Raw genomic sequence first — 24,223 nt, forward strand, 5'->3', positions numbered from 1 at the left:
GGTATCACAAGTCATCAACATCTTCAGACAGTATCAGTGCAAACTGTTGTTAGTGGCCCCTGTATGGACAAGGCAGTTCTGATACTCTGAACTACTGGCACTCTCCTCAGCTGCTCCTATCAGAATGTATCCACGTCACAACCTGCTGTCCAGGAACCAGGGAGCTGTGCTCCATCACGATCCTGTCTCTCAATCTGACAGCCTGGCTCCTGTGTTCATAGAGTGTGGGTCGCTACAGCTACCTTAAGACTGCCAAGACATTATGGCCCAAGCCCGGGCACCGTCAGCCTCGACGTGTTGCAAGAGTAAATGGAAACGGTTTACAATCTGATGCAGACAACCTTCAGCCCAAAAAATCCGGGCACAGGACATTCTCCCATATTTGCTGTCCCTGGTGCGAGCAGATTTGGCCCACCACTCCATTAAGATGCAACTGACCACCATCTCCAGATATAATCGCTTGCCGGGCACGCCTGCGCTATGGTCCCACAGGTTGGTCTTGGAATTTCTGAGAGGCTTTTTCAAATCGTTTCCGAATATTCAGCGACCTGCTCCTGCATGGGAACTTGTCGTGGGTACCAGACAGGCAGTTGGGGCAAGTTGGGTGGAGGCTTGGCAGGCCTGGCATAGGCACATAAAAAGCCCATAGAAGATACCTTCTTTCATTCCTTCCTGGTGTTTGTAGTAACTTCCTGGTTACCACTTCCTGTTGCCAAACAGGAAGTGCATGACTATTCATGACTTCTCTAGTGTTTGGGTGTGGCTGGCTATATAAGCCACAACCAAGATTCTTCCAGTGCTTTGTGTTGCTTACTGTGAGCTGCACCAGCAACACACTCGCCGTGCTTCAGATCAACCTGCTTCTGCTAACCTGCTCCGGATCATCCAGCTTCTGTTACCCTGCTCTGGATCTTCCTCCGTATTTTCTCCACGCAGCCTTCTCCGGTCAAGAGGAGAATCCTACACCGGCACCTGTAACCACAAAAAGAACTTGTTAGCGCGCGCACTTCTAGAACGCTGCGCATACTCACTGAATCTTCCCGCTACGCTGGAATCCAGGTCAGTAGTCCGAGCGCTCAAAGTCCTGCAAAAGAAAGAAGAGACATTACCAGGTGCGCTCGAGAACTCTGGGTCACAGGAGGCTCATCCATCGCTCCTGCGTAGACACAGGTGAGTGTGACAGAACTTAACATCCTATTGAGGCTCATGAAACCACCCTTCGAGCACACGCACAAGGCCTCCATCAAGCATCTATCCTGGAAGACTGCTTTTTTGGTGGCCATTACCTCGGCCAGGAGAGTTGTTGAGATCCATGCGTTTTCTGTCAAAGCGCCTTACTGACTTTTCATAGGTGGATTGATGCATGCATCTCCGTCTGCCATCAGCCTTGTACAGCATGGGGTCTGGCATGGATTCACATGCACATGAATATTCCCCGTCGTCAGGCTGGGAATCCTCTGTCAAAAAAAAAAAAAAAGAAAAGCAGTTTCGATTTAGCCTGAAACCTACACTTTTCCTCTATAACCAATCACTGTCCTTTGGGCCATACTGCCCCCATCCACTGACAGTCGTCTGCCTAAGCTCCATCCCTGGTGCCCATCTTCAGATTTTTACCTCAAGTTTCATTGTTGGGAGTCCTCTTGTCTTGCTCTTTGAGAAATTTGCTATTTTGTTTCGTTTTTTCAAATAAATTGGTTATTTATTTTCCGAATCTTACCATCGTCAACCGACTATCAACTACCGGCAGCGGGGACTCTGTGCCGGTGAAAATCGACCTTTATCACTGGATCTTCTCTTCGAATTTTGGAAGGCCCAGGCTCGGGCCGACTTCGCACCTAGACAATGTCCGAGCAGAAAAGGAGCCTCTTCAAGCTCTGTGTGAAATGTGCACTACGGAATGTCTTGTCGAGGTTCGGCACCTCAAGTGTCTATATTGCCTGCATCTTGACCACGACGAGGGCGGATGCGAGATTTGCTGCAGATTCCCGGCGAAGACGAAGCGGGACCGCTATCAAAGTTTTGGTAGTATTGGCTTGGTCTTTCTGGAAGACATCCTGAAAATCCTGGTATTCCTGGGGAAGCTGATTTGTCGGACTCATGACTTGCAATATTCTTGGTCGGTAATTCCTCTGGATAAGAAGTATGAGCACATTCTGATAAGGTCAACCTCTTATTACACCAGTCTATGCAAGTATTGTGCGTTTCTAACCACGGCATTCCCAGAATTATTTGCAATAGTGGATCCTTGATTAAGTCGAACACAATGGTTTATCGATGCCCATCTTGGCACAACAGTGTCATCTCTGTCGACGAGTGTGTTACAGGACCAGAAGAGATCTCCATTCCGTCGACGCTGGTGACCAGATCAGTTGTTGCCTTTTCGCAAAGAGGAAGACTCATCCTTGAAGCCAATTCTAGATCCATATAGTTACCTATGGCTCCGCTGTCGATGTAAACTCTGACCGCATGCATACGAGATGGTTGCTGGTGACCATTAAGGATCATTGGTAAAGCTAGGTGCGAGGTCTGGGAGTCCTTCTTCTTGCTCGACAAGTAGACCTCTATGCTTGTCGGGCGGGATAGTTTTCTGACTCTGGTTCGGCGCTGACCTTGTCGGCGACCCCGACTGCCTTCTTGGGTGGCTTCAATGGACAGTCTCGAAGAAAATGGCCGGCTGTCCCGCAATATAGGCACAATTGTTGTTGCCTTCTCTTGTCCCTCTCTGTTTTAGAAAGCGGCCCCCAAACTCCTCCAATTTGCATGGGTTCGGAAGTGTCTGTGGTTTCGGAGGTGTTGTCCCTCGGTCACACAAACACCCAATTCTCCAATCTAGCTCGGTCAGCCTTCCGGTTCTGTAGTCTGTGATACAGCTGTACCACCAAGTCAATGTATTCCGCACAGTCTCGAGGTGGGTTGACCACCTGAGCCAAGACGTCTTTTAATTCACCTCTCAACCCACAATGAAATAATATAGTTCTTTTGTCTTCAGGCCAACCTGTTTCCACCACTAATCTATTGAAGGTTGCAATATATGTTAACAGATCCTGGTTCCCTTGGCGTAGAGACAGAAGTTCGTTATCTAAAGCTTGGCCTTGGGAATGTCGGGCGAACAAATTCTCCATATTCTGCTGAAACACCTGGAAATCTCGGAGGAGGGGATCGTCTTGATTAACTAGCGGTATGGACCAGTCTGCAGCACTGCCACTGAGGTATGACAGTACAAAGACCACTTTTGATTGATCGTTCGGAAAGGCTCCAGGCCTACATAGGAAGTGTAGGTGGCACTGGTTCATAAAAACCGCGAACCGTTTAGGGTCTCCCGCAAAGCATTCTGGTGGAGCCAAATGTATAGCTCCCGGAAGGACCCACCTGCACTGGGTTACTTGACTGAGTTGGGGCTGATGCCCCCATTCCAGGTACCGGCGTGTGGCCAGCTTGGGATTGGAGTAGTTGTCTGGCTAGGTCATCTGCGCGCTCTTTTGCCACAATTGGTTCTCTTCTTAGAGCGTTGGTTTCTTGTCGAGCTGAATGCTCCTCTGCTCTCAGTTCTCCCAAAGGCTGGGCTAATTGGTCAGTCTCTGAGGTTTCCATGCCTCCGGGTAGAGGTTTGTGTGAAGGCTTCGCGTTCTGTTACGCTCACCTGGTCTCCACAGGAGCGTCGAACGAAGCTGGACGGTAACTGTCTCCGCCAGCGTCATACGTAACGGAGTGATGAATGGCTGCACTTGCCCTCTCTGTTTTCCCCTTCCGACACGAAAGAAGATTTGCCTAAAATGTTGAAACGAGATGTTAACTAGCTGTAAGGTGGAGGACCGACTCCCACCTCCCGTGGCCTCCTTGTGCACCCCTCTACTATGTCTCACCTTAGTGTTATGAATGGCAGACTCTACATCCTGCGAATGTATGTAGGGGTGCGTACCAGTTCAAGGATCTAGTTACTTCACTGATCCTGCAGAGTTCTGATGAGTTCCAGGCAACTATGACTCTGTGGGTAAGTCTTTATGCCAACACTTCTTGGTTCAAGTTGCCAAAAGTTCACTCCTGTGCCTTTTTCCTTGCAGACTCCCCTTTGGTGCACCTAATGAAGAGTGACTCCTCTCCGAAAATGGTGAGCAGAATTCCAAGGTGAGTTTCCATGCAGCGCGATGCGATGATGTCAAAATTTATGGTATTGTTCTTCTGTGCAACTAACCTGCTGTTACTTTTCTATTCTGCAGGTGAGTGCCTCCAGAGTGGCGATCGCGTGATGGTGTTCCGAGGGACCACAAGAGAGGGAAGGGGAAGCCTTCAGGCGAGCATTAGCGCTACGTAAGATTAAAATGTCTTTAATGAGGCGCAGCTCACTTGATGCTTTCTTTTCTGTTCAACAGGTGTGGTGGCTCCGGAGCGGCCATCGCGTGATAGTGCTTTGATGGATAGCAAGAGTGAGCAGCTTTCTGGTGAGTATAAGCACTGTGCAGTGTTGCAATGTCTTTAACGTGGTTCTTTACTCTGCGCGGCTAACCTGGTGTTCCTTTTCTGTTCAGCAGATGCAGAGGCTCCCGAGCGATTGAGATGGAGCATCAGGTAAGAGCCTTGTTCTGTTTTCTCCTCTCCCTTTCTTTCCTTGCAGGCAACGGTTTGTGAGGACCTGGACGGGCGTGGCTGAAGACCGGGCTGAAGCTAGCAGGCACGGTGAGCGTTACGCTACAGGAGTGCAGAATAACGCGAAGCGTGTTCTGTTCTGAGACTGTGGTTTATATAGCCTCAAGAAGTAGTCCCAAGGTGAAATAGTCCCTTCAATCACACCCTTTCAAAGTAGTCCCAGGTAAAGTAGTCCCTCCAGCATGCCTCAGACGGGGCTGCACGTGATTCTTCTTCTTCTTCTCCTGCAAACTGCCTTGCTTGAGGGGGCAGTATGAGCCTGGCGCCAACGGCGCCAGGACTGAGTCCAGGAAGCCCTTAGGCAATCTTTTGTGGCCTTAAAGGTCCCCATAGTTGCCAGTACCTGGGGCAGATTAGTCTGCTCCCGATGTCTGGGGGCAAGCACCGTGACAGCCAGTCAACAGCCCCACCACCCCCAGGCCACCGGCTAGAAGTCCTCCCAGGAATAGTCCTCCAAGATCAGACCCTCCACCTATCCCTGCTGGGCGAAAGTGCCAGCCAGCACCACTGCAGCTGGCGCCCCCCAGGCCCCTCTAACTCCGGTGGTGGAGGAGCCACCACGCACCGACAAGGTTTGGTATGGTATAGTTTATTTATATAGCGCCTATACACAGGCAAGTGTTTCAAAGTGCTAAAGGAGGGGTGGGAACACGGGCGGGGGAGCAACAGTAAGAGCGTTAAAAAATAATAATAATACATTTAACTGTATGGGATATAGCAAATAGGCCTTACTCTGATTCTGCAATTTAACAGTGCAATTAGAGGTGAAGACAAGGGAGAAACAGACGGACGATCTTCATGTGTGGTGCATGCTGATCCATAAAGTGCACTACAGCAACACATACGAATGAGTATGATGACTGTCCCAGCAGATGGGAGCCGCTTGGTGCTGATGAACCTTCCAGGCCATCGCCGCAGATGAGGTTGGCTCTTTTCATGCCCTGATCCCAAGGGCATCGGTTTTCTTCAATCTGGTCTCAGAGGAGGAGGGATTCCTTTTTCAATGCCGGGAGTCTTCATGGAAGACTGTTATGTCAATCGCTCTGCTGGACGATGTTTGGGAGGAGTTTGTGGACCTGATGAAAACACTGAATACCGCTCCTCCCAAAAGAGATGGGCTGGAGAAGTAGTACAGGGTCCCGGACTCGCTCCCTAGGTGCTTGAGATCTCAGCCTACTCCAGACTCTGTAGTGTCCGCCGCCACCAGGAAGCGCTTGGCAAACCCATCATCCTCGTCCCTGGTTTCTCCTGACCAGGAGGGGAAGAAGCTTGATGCAGTGGTGAAGCGCATCATTTACACTGCAGCTTCCACTGTCAAGACCGCCAACACCAGAGTGACCGGGATCTATGGGATAAACTCGGGCCAATCTTGGACTTCCTGCCGGATGAGAAAAAGGCTAATGCCCTGGACCTGTGCCAGGCGGGCTAGGTGGGCTCAGACCATGCCATCGCGGTGGCATTGGATATTGCAGACTTTGGCTTCCACCAGATGGGCAACAGGGTGGCCCTTTGGCGCCAAGGTTGGCTGAAATCTACGGACTTGAATGGATGTACAGTCCAAGATGGTGGACATGCCTTTCGATGGGAACAATTTGTTTGGAAAGGCTGTAAACAAGATGCTCCAATCGATACAGACAGAGACTGCACAGTCCTTTTGGACTCGAGGCAGAAGTGATCATAGTCCTTTCATTCCTCAAGAGGGAAGTCGGATTGGTCCTCCAAGGGGTACTCTGCACCATGTCGCCAACCCGCAAGCTCTACCACCCAGGAAGCATACAGAGGGCTCTTGCAAGCCTTCGACAGCGGAGAACAGTGTTGTCGCCTGTAGGCGCCCAAGCTGGCCTTAACCCGCCGTGGATCCGGTCCCCCAGTTTTGCACCCCAGTGGGTGGCCGGCTAGCAAACTTGGTCGACAAGTGGAAGACCATCACCATGGAGAAATGGGTGCTGGACATTCTCCATCGGGGGTACACCTTGAAATTCCAACACAAGCGTCCTCTCATTCCTCCTGTGGCGCATTAAGAACTGCACATGGCCCAGCTGCTGCTGGAGGTTCAGGACATGTTACGAAAGGGGGCAATAGATCCCGTCCCTCAGCGGCTCCTGAGTATACTTTTATACCAAAAAGTATCTGGAGAAGTCAGGATAGTGGCGGCTGATACTAGACTTAAGGTGCCTCAACAAGTACTTGAGATCCCAGAAGTTCAGGATGGTCTTGTTACAGCACATGCTTGACCAGCTGGGCAAAGGGGATTTCTTGGCGACCTTGGACCTGGAGGATGCCTACTTTCACGTCCACATTCATCCAAAGCATCGAATGTTCCTGAGGCTTGTGGTCCAGGGACGGCACTGTCGGTTCAAGGCCCTGCCCTTAGGCCTGAGATTGGCACAGAGGGTGTTCATGAAGTGCTTGGCTCCGGCGGCAATGCATCTACTTCTCAAGGGCATCCCCATCTACCCTTATCTGGATTGACTGGCTCATTCGCTCCCACTCTCATTCTCTGGCAATCCAGCACACCGCAGAGACCATTCGTCTACTCATGGAGCTCTGATTCTCCAACTACCCGAAGTTCTGAGTGGAATGTGACAAGTCTCCTCCCACGTAGCCAGGGAAAGGCAGACGCTTCCTGATCCTGACCTTGGGGGTGGTGTACTGCGGGAGGATCACCTGGGAGGAGACAGGGCCCAGGGTGGTGGCAAGATCCTGTGGGATGAGACGCAGTATGTGTCCTTTAAAAGGAAGATCCTTTTTTAGGTGCCAAAGCATGTAATTGCCTATTGTCATCATGATGTATCTAAACCACATGTAAAACCAGTGGCTATGAGTACAAGTGACATAGAATATGAACAATCCCTAAAACCATTTAGACCATTCTAGACATTTAAGGACAAAACCCCTCATTACTCCCAAAGGTAGATTGGAAGGAAATGTAATAATGCTGCCTTAAATAAACTATCTTCCTCCCTAGTAATGAAATCAGATGGTTCATCCCTAAATACCTTTAATGGGAATAAATCTACCCTTAAAACCAAGAAGCTGCCTAAAAGAATTATCTTTGGTGTTGAGGACTACAGGTCCCATAATCCCATGAGTACTGGGATGAGGATGAGGGCTGAAGAGGTCAGGCAATTAATGTCATGCGCCAGGGCAGCTGGCGCCTCTGGAATCAATGGAGGACTTGCCTCCATTGATCTGGGCCATCACATTTCCACTCTCGTTCTCGGAGCAGTCTAGTTTTCATTCATCATGGCTGCCGCTGGGAGGTTCTTAATCCCTCCTCTCCCATCGGTCGGCGCGTTGCAACCTCAGTTGGTTTCCTCTTTGCTGAGGGTTAGACTATTTTGTTCTCCTCTTTGTTCTGCACCAGAACGCCTTCCTCTTGATTTCTCCTTTTCCGCTCCGGTGGTCTGGAAATGCCTCTGCTCGTTGTGGCTCTCTCTCCGCCAGCGGCGTATACCTGGGTTTTCTCCCGCTGCTGCTCTGTCTGCGGGACTCCTTGCTCGCTCGCCTCCTCTCTGGCTTGCTGCCTCCCGGCTTGTGTATCAGGTTGCCTTGGAAACCTGCCTTATCTTCCTCTGTGTTGCTCGTCTCTCAGTCCTCTCTCTTAGAGGACTCACTTCTGCTCTCTGGACTTCCTCCCAAGCCATCACCCTCCTCAAGTTCTGAGCCTGCCTTCCCGTCCGGAACACACTCTCTACTGAGGACTTTACCTGGATACCAGCAAGTCTACATCTGTCTGCTACGCTCCCCGATTTTGGCTTTTTCCCCTTTTCTGGTTACCTCGGGAGGGGGCCACAGGCCTGCTGACTGGCAAGCAGCCACTGTGGCTTCCTCTCGGGGTACCCCCTACCTACATAAAGAAAAGCTACCGATCTAGAGGACGTAAGAAGAAGGCACACCTTGACACCAGCAGTGAGGGGGGGGGTAGAGGTGATTACTGATTCCGGGGAGGATTCCAGGGAACTTGACAAATAAACCCAATAGCCCACACCACGAGGGAAGCTGGGAGACTTAAAAAGCCATCTCAGGTGCAGGCAATAGAAACATTGTTGGCAACAGTATCCAGCTAAATATTCACTTGCGTCAGAGTAGAAGCAAGGTAAAGCAGTATATTGAGTCTTTAACAATGGAACACTTGAAATGTATCACCCGCATGTGAACAGGGATGTCTTCTCTTCACTCGTGTATAGAGAAAATGCTGTGAAATACCAATTGTTTAACTTAAACTTGTGAAAGCACTCAAAGGAGTGGTTGTGTGTGGCTAATTAAGATTCCTGCGATCTTTGAATCTTCTGTTCAAGTATTTAACAACTGTAATAAGAGAACCCAAGAAGTGTTCATGCATTATTTCAAGTTTAAGAGTGCAAGCATTGCCCAAGCCAAGAGCGACCAAGCTATTTTCCCAAGTAAGACTGAAACAGCCTTTCCCAGTGGCAGTGAACAGTTTATATCGTCCTGTGAGCCAAATGGAACACCTGCGTTGCCTAAGACTAGTGTGTGCAAGCATTACCTGAAGCCAAGATACTTTGTTCATTGACGCAGCCTATATTGCCAACGCCAATAGGAAGAAGAGGGAATTGGGTCTTAAAGGCAATTATGGGTTATTTGTTGCAGACAGACAAGTAAGGCAAAGAGGCTGCCCCTCTGGAAAGGGAATATTCAGAGGAAGAGTGCCTTGCCTACCTCAAGGTGGAAATGCCAGAAGGGGAATCCTGTCATACCTAAAACCTGACTAAGAGTCACAAAGTACTAAAGCTGTGGTTGTGTATTTCAGTGTCAATAGAATTAAGGCTTGTGTAGCACACATGAGTTAAACTACTATGAGGCAAATAGACCTTCATGGTGAACTCTTGTAGAAGTGGTTTGATGAAAGTTGTTGAAGCCGATGCACAAGTGTTACACAGTTATCCTCACAAAGATACCTACTGCGCCTCATAATCTTGTAAAGAGAGACATCATACTTGTTAACCTAGAACTTTGGTTTACTAACATTGGCAGAAGTTGTAAGGACTGTCGCACTTCTCCTTGGGCAGCTGGAAGTTGTGGCAAAGCATTGTGCCTGGGTATGACATTGATGCTGTTTTGTGAAAGTGGAAAGTGTTTATTTCACCAAGAATAGAAGCTTTGCTGTTTTGGAACTTTGGTTGACAAAACCTTACTTTGACATTGAAGGAGCCAAGAACTGTGTTAAGACTGTATTATAAATACAGAGGTCCTTGTTTCCTTTTTGTTGAACAATTGGAGTTGCACTTGCCTCGAAACCTGGGGTTCTTCCAGGTTACCAAGAGAGACTGTGAATATCATTATCAAAGTCCTTTTGAATTGCCATATAATTCTTTATTTGTTGTTTGAGTGTGAGGGCCAGATATCTACGTTAGTGTTTTCCTTTAGTTTTTGATAGACCGGGAAATCCTCATCCGAGTAGATGTCCGCCTCACATTTCTGACCCCTCACAGGAGCCATCGAAGAACGCTTTGTTCTTGGGCACCCGCCTCAACACAGTCGGCCAGGCGGGTCGGGGAGATCCACGCCCTCACTTACAAGCTGCCGTACTTGTCTTTCCACGCTACAAGGGTGATGCTGCGGACCCACCCCACCTTTATGCCAAAAGTTTCTTCGGAATTCCATCTCCACTAGCCGGTGGTGTGCCAGTCTTCTTCCCGAATCCTTCTACACCGGTGGAAAGGACGTTGCATTCGTTGGACGATGCTCGTGCCTTGAAGTTTTATGTGGCACACATGAAGGCATTTCGGAAGACATCTGAACACTTTGTGAATTTTCGACCTGTGAATCGTGGGAAGGCCCTGTCTAAGGCTTTCATACACCGGTCCGATAGCACAGCGAGTAGAGCGCTCCCTTAGACATCTGCGCAGATCCTGCTGACGCTATACAAATGCTAAATAATAATAATAATAATATCCAGGTGGCTCTCTGGCTGCATCGTGCACTGTCACTAACAGACCTCTTCCAGAAGGCAGAGAGCCCATTCCACCAGAGCCTTTGCTGCCACCACAGCGTTTCTCTCTGGTGTTCCCTTGCTTGACATCTGTAGGGCTTCTACTTGGATGTCCGCCCACACCTTCATGAGATGCTACTGCGTGCATTCCAGGGAGGAGTCCCGGGTCGGCCAAGCGGTGCTATGCAACTTGTTTGTTTGAGATGAGTCTGTTCCAGGGGTAAGTTATTGCTTCTGTTGAGCCTTGCCACCTCTTGTGGTTGTGTATATGTACTACTATGTAATCGTATTCCTGAGCATGTGAATCCATGCCAGATCCGATGCTGGAGAAGGAGCAAGTTACCTGTAACTCCTGTTCTCCCGCATGGGTCTGGTATGGATTCACATGCAAACCCACATGTTGCTATGGGGAGATGTTTATAGCCACAGGTTTATTTTGTTGAATTATTTTCTTACACTATGCCTGGTTCCTGTTGAGTGTTGTCAAGGGAGTTGCTGCAGGGAGGGTGGGGAGGAGGGTGTGTGGAAAACAAAGGAGAATACTGTGATATGTAACACTACTGGAAATATGTAGTTATTATTTCTTCTTTGCTATATTTAAAATCAATAAAAATTGAAATTTGAAAAAAACATGTTTCATCAGATCATGTGTCATCTTCTGGGAGTTAATGGAGTCTGTCCCCTTTTGTCATTGAACTCAATTTCCTGAAGTATCTACAGGCCTATGGTCAGTAACTAATGTCATAAAGTAAGCAGCTCTACCCCTATCTGGCACAGTAGGCTCATTTGAGACTTTCCTTGACCCCCAATGATTTACCCCTTTTTGTGAGTGTTAATATTTTATTCTACTCCATCATGCAAAGACCGATCTAATTAAAATGTGATTCTGGCTCATAATAGCGCCCATCCTCTGCATATGGTATTCTGGCTCCTCCTTCAGCTCTGTTCTGCCTCATTTCCCTACCAGCCTACAGTTCCAAATCATATTTTTTCTGCATTGTGTTCTTAGTCTTCCAACTAAATCTATTATTTCCCCAAGAATTTTAGCCTGTCCAATTTATTCTACCCTTTCCGGGTCTACCTATTCAGCCCTTAATTAAATAAAGCAGGCTTTCACGCAGCCCACAAAGAAACACCAACCTTCGTGGGCAGCACTCCTTCGAAGGAGGAAGCAGCATTCCTTGATGGAGGTTTCAATTGGGTCTCTTGCCTATCCTTCCTGTGCACACAAAGGCATGAGGGGAAGCAGTGTGTTACTTCTGTTACCTTCTCAGCCGGGCATGGCTAATCTGAGGCATGAGGGCACTGAATTGTAGATGCCCATACCCTCACCATATAATCCAATAAGCAACCTCAGCAGCAAAAGTAGAGTGACAGTTAATTTCCAGACCGCTGTGCAGAAATCGACAGGAAAACTGGCCTAGTATCCCTGTCCCAAGAATGTGACCGCCGGTCACAGAAACCTAAGGGTTTTTATAGGGTTTTATACAATGAGCCTTATACAGAAAGCGTCAGTAAAATCCTACCCATACGACACAAGCCATCACCCGAAGCGGATATTTCCACTACACATAATAGAACCGCATCAGGCACCTAGCGCCCATGTGATCCCTTTGCGGTTCCCAGGCACTTAAGTACACCTTCATGTGATAAGAGGCATAGCTAGGCATACTTTGACCTTGGACAGAGGCTTACATCATTTCTGCATGGCCTTCTGGGCTCCCTTTTGCGTGCCAATCAACCTAATCTCTCACTGCGCCACCTCCCTAAAAGATGGCTGTACTTACTACATCATTGCCCAGCAGTGGCTGTAGTTCTACTCTGTCCGTGGCTTATGTATTTTCACGGCTCATATATTTTTCCGAAATAAAATATTTTCATCTGTAGCAGAGGCCATGCAACTCTGGAAAGAGAAGATACCGCCATGTCACAGGTTCCCACTTACCCGCTCTGGCCCACGAGAAGCAGCACCATGCAGAAGGGGAAACTGGAGAAATTGGTGCCAGCGAGAACATAGGTAAAGCAGTGATCCCCTATAGTGCTAACATGGAGGTTGTCACGACCCTTATAAAAAAAAACCCTGGCCACCCCATGGGCCAGGAGGGGCCTTGGATCGGGTCTTAAACAAACTCAGGCATCCTTTGCTGAAGCCCTCTTGGGGCCAGTCCTGGTGCCGTTGGCGCCAGGCTCATACTTCGTGAGGACTTGTGTTTTGGGACTACTTTATTTCCAATGCCAGCCAACATAGAGGCACCCACATAGCTTGGTTCCCTTGGAACCAAGCTATGCGGTATAGTGTTTTGGGTGTGGTAACCTAGGAACTAGTTTACCTGGACTACTTTTCTGAAGCTATTTAAACCACACCCGACTTGAAGGACACGCTTCGCGTTACTTTGCAATCCTGCAACGTGACGCTCATCGTGTTCAGCTGCACCTGCGAACCTCGGAAGAACAGCATCTGAAAAACAAAACAACATCATTAATAGCAGCAGCTTACCTGTGATTCCACCGCTAGATGCCCTCCGTTCCTGCAAACAGCATCCAAGGAACAGCGAGGCTCCCGGACCAACGGATCTGTAAAAAGGAGAGACACAGGACATTAGATATTTTACAATTGTGCCGGCAGCTTACCTCATGAGTCGCCCATCGACCAGCATCACCTTGGGACTTCTTGCTCCGGGTGAGCACCGCAACCTATGGGAACAAAAGACAACAGGTTAGCAAAGGCAAGGCAGCATATTGCTGCGCATAACGCCTACTTACCGCATCAAGGCGCTAAGAAGGCAGGACGGAGAGCACACCAAAACCCATAACAAGGTGAGGAAAGGTCTGGGGAGGGGCTGCGGGCATACGGGGTGTTGGGAGGCTCTTGCCCCAGTTGCCCAGTCTTGAACATTGCCCACCTGTATTCCAGGCAGAACTTCTCCGCTGATCGTACCTGGGACCGGCTGAGAAGGATACCAGAGTCCCCAAAGCTGGGTGGCGTCCCCGTGGATACCAGGTGAGCGTAACAGAGGTGCCATAAAAAGGCAGGACTTTCTCTTCATTTGCAGATGGCCGCTTGTCTCTTTCAAGCTTTGCAGGAACACACCATAGCCGCAGGTGAATCAAATTCAACTTTGGAGCAGATAGACCAACCAGAGGGGCTGATAGAAAGCAGGGGAAGACTTCCTCTATACCAAGATGGAGTTAAAAGGCCAACCCCAAGGGAACAATATCAAACTTCTTAAACGGGCAGGGTGGGGAAGCCAGTTAACCAGAGCAGACAGATAATGGGGAACTGAGAGATCAAGAAGTGCGAAAACGGTGGAGACGAAAAGCTGGCCTTGTCAGGTTGCACTGTCTGGCATGCCTAAAGAGCTGATAGTTCTGAAGCATCTTAAGAGAGCTGAAGAGGTTGAGAGCCCTGGGATAATCCAAGTGGTCTGAGACTGTTGAGAGGACTGACATCCCCACAGTCTGTGAGCCGAATCCTGCACAGGCGCGGTGACACAACCATAAGGTGGGAATAGCTGAGGCTGGCTGTAGCACTCTCCAGGTGCTATATCGGTAGGTGTATACTGAGTAGGGCACAATATCCCTGAGAAATATCTGGGCACTAGAACCCAGAGAAGTGGGACTGGGCACTAAATCCCTGAGTAATGAGATAGACACTGGGGGTCATTACAAGTTGGGCGGTAAGGGTTACCGGGCACTGGCAAGGAGACCGGTGCCAGTAATCCCTTACCGCCCAATTCCGAGGTCCCTTAGCGGGTCCCACCTGGAACCGCTGGTGTGACCAGCCGTTCTGGACGGGACCCGTTAAGGGACCTTGGAGCTAATAACGGTACAGCAATTTGCGGTACCGTTATTAGCGCCTTCCCCATTCCCATTGAGCCCTATGGGAGCTCAAATGGGAATGGTGAATGGCTTTTGGAATGGGGACTTACCGGGTCCGCCTAGGGCGGAATGTCCCGCTAAATCCCCCCCTCCACCAGACCGGACCCAGACCGATTTTGGAGGCAGCCATGGCGCTAATAGCGCTATGGCTGCCTCCAAACTCGGAATGATGCCCACTGTATCACTGAGTCATGAGCATATTTTCATTTAATTTTATTTGTTTTAGTTTTAAAAAAACTTTACAAAATGTTTTGTTAAAATTACATAAAATTATGATTTACAAGCAATTACATAAACATCAAATTCCAAGAAAGTATTAATTACATAAGATTGTACAGCTTATATCATAAAATCGATAAATACATTTCTAAAAATTCTTATGTCTAACCTCACTTTAACATGCATACGTATCATTGAAGAAGCTTCATCGCTGGTTATGTCAGTTATAGTATCCTGTTATTAAAATTCTATAATCTTTCTCTTTAGAGGTCATTTTATTATGCTGACTTACTATTTTTAACTTATCTTTCCCTTTGTACTGTGTGAACTAGCTAGCATCCTTGCGCATCACATTTTTGACGATCTACTCATTTTCAAGCTTTTTTTTAATGCACTTCCATAATTGATATAAACTTATGTAGACTGTCTGCAAGTCAGTATTCAGGCAATATGCCCAAAAGGCATTGCTTTTAATATAATCATAATTGTATACCAAGGGGGCGTGGCTATATGGCCACGTAGGAGGTGGTGTTTCCCGAGTGCTCCTGCAGATCCGGCCATTATCCTGGAAATTAAGTGCATCTAGAGCCTGCAGGGAAGCTTCACGCGACATTAACGGACGTATGAATGAATCGGGCATGCAGCGTATGCAGGCCCACGGACACCCGAGGAGCTGGAAGCTGATTGCACACATCTGAAGTTCGGGGATCCTTTTCTGCGGGACACAAAGATAGCGGCTTAAAGACAAAGGAAGTCTGGGGCGGAGCGACGCGGTCAGTTGGGAAGACAGCCGGTGTCTAGCTGCAGCTCATTCATTGTGAAATCGCTTGAATGCGGTAAGGAGGCAGCGAGCTGCAGCCCCGGATCGGGCGATACATGTAGAATGAGAGACGAGGGTAAGCGGAATGGGGAGCGCGGCCCAGCGAGGAGCCTTGGTGTGCGCTTGTGAGCCCCGCCCCTGTTGTGCCACAAATAAAATCAGAGCAGAGGGCTGCTTTGCGGGCTGATACAATATTGAGATTAGCCCGTAGCGCGAGACCTGCGCTGGACATCAGAGGCTGGCCTGGCGCAGTGGAAAAGGCAGTGATACGCTCCCAAACAAAGGCTACTGTAACAAGCACATGTGAAGACTTCTGGGAGGGCTGAGAGTTACACTGTGACACAGTACGAACTGTGAGCAGCGCAAAGGTAACCCCCAGATTGCAGCAAGGCAGACTCTGGGCGGCAGGCCAGAGGAAATGCTATAAATATAGAGCCAGTTTGACACGGGTGCAGGAGAGGGGGCCACAGCAAAGCACTGGCGGGCCACCAATGAAAGTGTACACACAAGGCCCCTGCACACATACTGGGACGACGGGAAAGTTTGCCAGAAGAGCTTGAAGGAGAGGTGGCTAGCTGAGCCAGGGAATCGGTGGGCCCCTCAAGAGGCACCTGCAAATATAAACATAACGCCACCTTGACACGAGCACAGGGGAGGAGACAACAACAAGCACTCGCAGGGCCACTAAAGAACAGAGCACACACAAGTTCCCTGCACACATACTGGGACCATGGGAAAGTGTGTGAGAAGAGCCTGAAGGGGGTGTGGCCAGGCAAGCCAGGAAATAGGTGGGCTCCAAGAGGCACCTGCGGACCCAGGACTGAACCGACCGGAAAACACGCCAAAAAGGAGACATAACCTTCCAGACAGTGAGCAGAAGAGCGGAAAGGCATACAGCATGCTGCACCAGAAGAGCTAGCACAGAGAGCAATTGAACCGCAAGGAGTACGAAGGGGCGAGTGCAGTAGTCGATGAGACCAAAAAGGCAGATCACTCACACATAAGGACCTAGTGGAGTGATGCCCACAGCCCCATTATAACCCCCATTACCTGGAAGTGGCCAAACTGAAGATGGCATCTAAAAAGCCCAAAAGCAAAGGGAAGCAGTTCACCCTGGAAGACTTCACCAAAACTCCACAGGGCACACCGGGGGCCAGCGGAAAGAGGCAAGATACGCGAGAAAATGAACAGCCGACAACCAGCAGATACTGGACGCTATTTCCGAGCTGAAAGGAGCATGGGAGAGCAAAATGAACACTGCCATCTCGGATCTGAGAACAGCACTAGAAACTAAAATAGATGCAGTAAGCATAGATGTCAATCTACTGCGGCAGGATGTGCGAGCGTTGGCAGAGCACACAGGGACACTTGAGAAGGAATTGAAAACCAACATAACCACAAGCACGACCAACAAGAATGACATCCATGTGCTACAACAGATGCGCAACCTTGAAGATGGAGCCGAGGAGGCGGAGGGACGGGCCCGCCGGAACAATGTACGCATCATAGGACTTCCTGAAGGAGAGAAAGGAGCTGACCCAACGAACTATGTGGAGAACATGCTACTACAGGAGATTCCGGGAGGCGCCCTGAGTCAGGGATTTGCAGTTGAGAGGGCGCACAGAGCCCTATCCAGAAGACCACCACCAGGAGCCCCGCCAAGACCCATCATTGCCAAGATCCTGAATTATAAAGATAGGGAGAAGGTTCTAGACCACTTCCGTAAAGGGGGAACTATAAACGGGGCATCAGCCTCCTTAACTGCGTACCCTGACTACACTCTCAGGGTGCAAAGACAATTCATGAACTACACCACAGTGAAAAGAAGGAAGCAAACTACAAGTACATGCTACTTTACCCAGAGAAAATGAAAGTGCTCCACGGGAACAAAGCGTTATTTTTCGAGACACCCGAGGATGTGACTGTCTGGCTGGATTCGAAGAATTGCCCGACCGTAATGGAAGCCCAAAAAGAGAAGTCGACTGAGAAGTGAGCCAGAGCCTCGCCATGCCAGGGCGGACGCACAGGCTTGATACACAAGAGATAAGTAAAGCTTGCATGTGACATTCGGACTGGAATATAGTAACTGGCACTAGAAACTAATAGATACGTAACAGCATCTGTAATAGCACGCGCTCGTAGTGCTGGGCAGGAAGAAATGCTGGGAGACACGCTACCATCCCCCCAATAGTTAGCATATCCGGGACACTGCTAGAGCGATATCCCCCTGCTGAATTCCGAATATGGGTGGCACCGAGAGTAGGGCTAGATGCGGGGTAGCCCGAGATACAGATATGGAGCTGAGCAACAGTTTGGGGGAGTTGGAGGGAGTGAGGGGGAGGGTGATGGTTGGAAGTTGTGGGATTGGAAACAGTTGGGGACTGAGAGGGAGGGGGGAGGGGGAAGAGTTGGGAAGTTTGCAGTGAACATAGTTGGAGAACAAGATTATATCCATATAAAAGAATATAGGGGGCACAGGACAAAATGGGACGGAGTTGTGTTGGGTTATGGATGGAGATGGGGGACCTCAGAATAGTAACCTGGAATGTTCGGGGTCTCAACAGCTCTATGAAGAGGAACAAGGTCATGATGTACCTGAGAAGGCAAAGGATAGACATCGCTCTGCTGCAGGAAACCCACCTTACTAAAGAAAGACTAGAGGTTTTTAAAAATAAATAAGTGGAGAGGAACCACTGTGGGGGTAACCTACTCGGCATATGCCAGGGGAGTGCTCACCTGCATAGCGCCACACGTTCCCTTCCAGGTGTTGCAGGCCACAGAGGAGCAGGACGGGAGGTTGGTAGTGATGAGAGGGATGCTAGAAAATAGAGATCTGATGATCATTAACACATATGCCCCTCACGAGAACACGGTAGCCTATCTCAAGTCACTATATAGCAAAATCAGCCCACTCTTGGGAGGCGCCATCATATGGGGAGGGGACTTTAACTGTGCGCTGAATCCCAAAATAAACAGATCGGATACGAAATTAGGCAGACCTACCCCTGCGGCCAGAGCCCTATAAGCCCTGCTGGGAGACTTTCACCTGCAGGATGTATGGCGGCAACAACACTTGTACGATAGACAGTACTCACACTATGCCGCCCCCCAGGGGCTATACATGAGACTAGACAAATATAACACTGCAAAAGCAATAGAAAATATCAAAAACAGTATGGGGTTCTGGACAAAGCTCCCCCTGGCTATGGTGGGGAGGGCCGCGCTGCTGAAGATGGTGGTCTTGCCCAGGCTATTGCATTTCTTTGTAAACATCCCATATAGGCTGCCCAAACGCTTTTTCGCTAAGCTCCAGAGCCTGTGCAGAGGCTTCATGTGGCACAACACAAGGAATAGAATCGCCTTATGGAAATTGCAAAACACATATGACAGAGGGGGAATAAACCTGCCAAACTACGAGGTGTACCATCTGGCGGGGCAGCTGCAATATGTTGCTAGGTGGCTGTCGGAAGACACGATGGCGGAATCCAGACTGTTGCGGGACAAAGACGACCCCTACCTTTTGAAAGAACTAATATGGCTACCCAGATCAGAGCTAAAAGGGCGCTCTAGACTGTTGCAGCTGGGCTGGGAGACGTGGCACAAAGCGTGCTGAGTCATGGGCAACCTGACCCCGTGCTCCCCCCAGGCACCACCAGTGACGCTACGTGGGGTGGATTAACAACTACGAAAGGGGATCCGCAGATACTGGGAACAGGTAGGCCTGGCAACCCTGGGAGATATAAGGCAAGAGGGGAAAGCGTTGGAATTTCAAACAATAGTCGATGAAACTGGGTTACACCCGAGGCAATAAATTACTTACACCAGAGTGGTCAAACGGACGAAGGAAACGTGGTCAGAAATAGCGCTAGCAGAACAGCCTGATACAGCAATAGAAACAATCTACGATATCTCGGAAGGAGGGCATGAAATATCCCAGATCTACGAACTGTTGATGTCTAGAGTGGGCAAGGAAGTGACCCAGCTGAGACTGTATTGGGAGGAGGAAGTGGGGACACCTATGCAAGATGGACAATGGGAAAGGGCACATAGGTACCACAAAAGTGTGTCCAGGAACGCTAGACTACAGCAGATTCAACTATACATAACCCATAGGGCATATATGACCCCCCCGCCCCCATAGAATTGCCAAATTTGAGAACATGAGTATACAGACATGCCCCAAATGTGGGGAGGTGAATGCGGGGATTATCCACATGTTCTGGGCATGCCCGGAGGTGGGAAGGTTCTGGCGGGGAAGTCAACCAACGCCTAACTGAGAAAGGTGTAAAGCTGGATGTTGAGTCTGTATGGGCATGTATGCTGGGAGAATTCACTAGACCGTGTAACTTGAGGCATGTAAGTAAGCTCAAGGACTTGGCCTACATTCTCGCTAAACGTAGAATAGCCATGAATTGGAAAACAAGCCACAGACCAAGAATAGAAGTATGGTGGCATGACCTCCTCAAATGGCCCGAGGCAGAAACAGTGGTTTGGTATGAAGCAAATGGCAGAGGGGAGGCACAGGAAGTGGGACCTCTGATAGCATGGCGACAACTGGTGGCTGCATTGTTGGGACCCACCCAGTCCAGCCTAAGCGAACATGACACTGCTGAGAGCCCGGAAAGGGTAGAGCCCCCTGAAACAGGACAAACGGAGAACATAGGAATAAGCTCGAATTAAGGGGCTGAAGAGTGTAACAAAGTAATGTAAACAAATGTTATAAAGCCTGCAACCGAACTGTCGGGAATGTTGATTGAAATTTGTTTATTGAAAAACTAATAAAAATTGTTTTAAAAAAAATGTGTACCAAATGGCCTAGATTTGTCATATATTCAGTACTCAATTCAGGGCACTGTAATAAAACATGTTGTGGTGATTCCTGGATATTGGGATTCTTGCATAGTCTACATGTTGGTTTCTCAGGCTGGATTTTTTGTTGTGCTCCCATCGTTGATAATAAAGTAAGTTGGTTGGTTCTCATCCTTAGACGTAAGTATCGGACTGCAGGGTTTGGGCACCTTATTAGATAGGTTTCTGATTGTAGACATGTATGCACTATCCTGGAAAACTAAATGATAATTCTTTAGTTGTTCTAAACGTTCATAGTTTTTAGTCCAATCCCAAGCTTTGATCTTATTAGTATATATTTGTTTCAGTATTACGTATGCAGTCTTTTTGTGATACAACGGGTGCCAGTTAACTGTAGTAAATACACCATTACTTATGTTTTCAAATGCATCATTCCTTCTGGTTCTGTCGTCTAATGAGCCCAATAGTTTGCATAGGGGGATGAGTGTATTTTTAGATGTAATGATCCAATCTTTATTCATAGCATACTTTTTAAGGCTCTTAGTCCTACTTCAAGGCGGATGTATTGGTGTACTTGGGCTCAGTTTGAGAAGTCTTCTCCAAAACTGGCCTTCCAGTACATCCAACCAGTCTAGTTTTTCCATTGCTAGAGCCTCCAGCCCATATAAGATCATCGGACTAAAACATTGCTTATAAAGGATTTTAATTCCTTCTATTGAGAACCCAGCCATTTCTCTTGCAAATTTTGTAATTAACTCTGTTAATTTTTTTGCTTTTATTTGTTTATTTTCAATTATGTTTATGTAACCCCTGTCATTACTCACGTCTAGGCCAAGATACGGATATGAGTTCACATATTCTATTGTTCCTATTTCTGTGGCCATATCTGAATGGGGGACTTTTTTGGTGGAGAAAGCCATAATTTCAGTTTTTCCCATGTTTATCTTTAGTTTTTCTTCTTTTGCATATTTTATAAGAGATGTGAACATTTCTTTGATCCCAAGGTATGTATGGTTCATTAGCACCAGATAGTCGTCATAGATTAAGCATGGTATAGCTTTCCCTCCTCGTTTTGGGCAACATCCATGCACAGGTGCAAGCCAATCTGGGAAATCTGCCATGTACAGATTGTAGAGAAGCGCAGCCATCGGGTATCCTTGTCGGACTCCGCGTGTGATATCAATAGGGGCTGTGGTGCTGCCGTCTATATCAAGTCGTACTCGAACTTGTGTACCTTGATTTAGTTGTTTTACTATTGTGATCAACCAGTTGGGACATCCCCACTTCTGTATTTTATTCCATAATCTTTTACGATCAACGCTGTCAAATGCGGCAGCGAAGTCAACGAAAATCACATATAGTGTATTTCCTCTCAGATGGCGTGTATCACCAATATATGAATCTAATACCCTTAAATTATGTGTAGTGCCCGCTCCCGCTCTAAAGCCTGTTTGTGTGAAGTGTAGTATCTCTTTACTGTTGGCCCACTCTTGGAGCTTTTGGGATACAAAAGAAGTGAATAGTTTTCCAGAGGCATCGAGCATGGACAGCAATCTGTAGTTTTCAGGTAACTCCCGTGCTCCTTTCTTGTATACCAGGAGTATTATTGCCTACGACCAAGTTTTTAGTATTTGTTGGGTCTTACAGACTTTATTAAACAATTCACACAGTGGGCCTCATTACGACCCTGGCGCTAAGGGGTCTGCGCCAGCGTTAGCTGCGCGGACCCCTTACCGCCAACTACGAGTTCCTGGAGCGCCATGGTCATTTTTCCGCCCGCTTTTTGCGGGCGGAAAAATCCATGGCGCTCTGGGACCTTGGTGTTAATTACGCCACCGTATTTTACGGTGGCGTAATTAACTCCTTCCCCACTCCCATTGAGCCCTATGGGGCCGAAATGGGAATGGGGAAGGGTAAATGGGTCAATGGGGACTTACCGCCCCGCCGACCTCGGAATGGGGCGGTAAGTCCGCCATCCGCCATGGCGTAAAGGGACTTTGCGCCATGGCCGGAAAGTCCGTCGATGGCGGAAAAAATCCGCCAGGGTCGTAATGAGGGCCAGTATCTCTGCCCATGAATTCGGATTTTGTTTGAATATGATCTTTGCAAGTCCGTTAGGGCCCGGAGCTCTTGAGTCTTTTAAATTTATGATCGCAGCTTTCAAATTCTCAACAGCGAACTGCATAAGCCATTTTTTCGTTACTGTTTGTGAGATGCGCTTCCAAACTGTTATTTTGTTTTTGTTGCAAGGAGGTCACTCGGGTATTACCTTGGATGGGATTCACTATTTGTTTGTGCGTGTCTCCTTTGGCTTTCTCTAGTTTCGCCCATATACTCTTTGTATTTTTACTGGCTAATGTTTTAATCATCGACTGCCAGTTTTGATTTAATATAGAGTATTTATGGTCTCGCAGCCAACGTTGGTAACAGCCTCTTATTAACGTTCTCTGTTCATTGAACTGGGTGCAGTTTAACCCCAAAGTCTTTATCTTTCGTAGTTTTTTTTCTCGTTTTGCGTCGCAGACAGCCACTTCATATGTCTAAAGATTTTTCTTACATAACATCAGTTGTTTCATTTTGTTTTCACCTGTTTTCTTGGTCAGTTCATAGAACTTGTTTTCGATTTCATCTACTGACCGATGTTTTATTTCACCGAGTAGCTTTTTACATAATATTTCGGTCTCGTTTTTGATTTTTCCCAAATTGGCTCCTATCCATCGAATAGTTGTTCGTGCATGGTTAACAACAATATTTTTGCATCCACTTAAGTGATTCTCTTGTAGATGTTTATTAATTTCTAATATTAACATCTTATGATCGCTGTTTCTCATAGGAGTTATTGTCAAGCTTTGTGCCCTTTCTAGGCATTCATTATTCCCAAAGATGTAGTCGAGAGTAGATTCGCTGTTATTTCCCTTCCAAGTGTAAGCACCGGGTATATCACCCCGGGTCCTACCATTCATCATTGAAAGGCCCCATTGTCGCAGGGTCGTTATCCACCCTTGACCCTTTTTATTCCCATGTATTTGGATCATAACACTCTTTTTCTTTACATTTTCATATTCAGCGCCTTCTCTAGTGTCATAGCATCTTGCATTCAAGTCTCCTCCTACGATGACCATTTGATCCTTTTGGTTAGCATTAATGTTTATAAGTGCGCTTTCAATTCCGTCCTTGAGCTCTTCTAGCTCTATCAAGTTTGGGGGGGCGTACACATTTATCACCAGGAGGTTCCACAAAGATCCCATTACTTGTTTAATTTCTACAGTATATTTTTATTTTGGGGATTAATTATCATCCGATTGGAATCAAGTTTCTGGCTTACTCCAATTATTAGGCCTCCATATGGTCTTCCCTTTATGCCTTTACTGGCTAATTCCTGGTATATGTGGTATCCCTCCATGTACAATGGGCAGTCTAGCCAGAGCTCTTGGAGCATGAATATATCACATGAATGTAATTTATCGAGAGACTAGGTATCTTTTATTATATGTTTGAACCCTCTAGTATTCCAGCTGGGGATCTGCAATGGTCACTTTGAGGTCGTCTGGATGTTTCTTTCTGGAAATATCTTATTTATTGGGTTCCAGGTGAAAGCTTGACAGCTTGAGGCTGACGTAACATATTTTGTATTTTGGCTATCATGATTCTTTTTGACGTCGGGGATCATTTTACAAACTGTAAATTGTAATCCTTCTCTATACAGATCGTGTGCGTTATCCCAAAGCAGTGATACTGCGGTGTATGAGGTGAAACGGATTATGTCCCAATTTGTCGCACTGGTAAGATTGGGTAACTTAATCTGTGTCATATCTCTGCTTTGTATCATCCGTAATCCTGGGATAGCTGACCATAGTTGCACTAGGACCGATAGATTTAGGAATGGACTTTCATTC

The 24,223-nt window shown here is 47.8% G+C and overlaps 1 protein-coding gene across 1 annotated transcript in view; it reads left to right on the forward strand.

Annotated features, from left to right (window-relative positions):
- The window catches only part of LOC138580226 (centrosome-associated protein CEP250-like), a 1,782,457-nt gene that overhangs the window by 1,156,241 nt on the left and 601,993 nt on the right, over nt 1-24,223 (forward strand). The window lies entirely within an intron of this gene.

The sequence above is a fragment of the Ambystoma mexicanum genome, chromosome 3p, assembly GCF_040938575.1.
Source record: "Ambystoma mexicanum isolate Mex_15411 chromosome 3p, UKY_AmexF1_1, whole genome shotgun sequence".
Lineage (NCBI taxonomy): Eukaryota > Metazoa > Chordata > Amphibia > Caudata > Ambystomatidae > Ambystoma > Ambystoma mexicanum.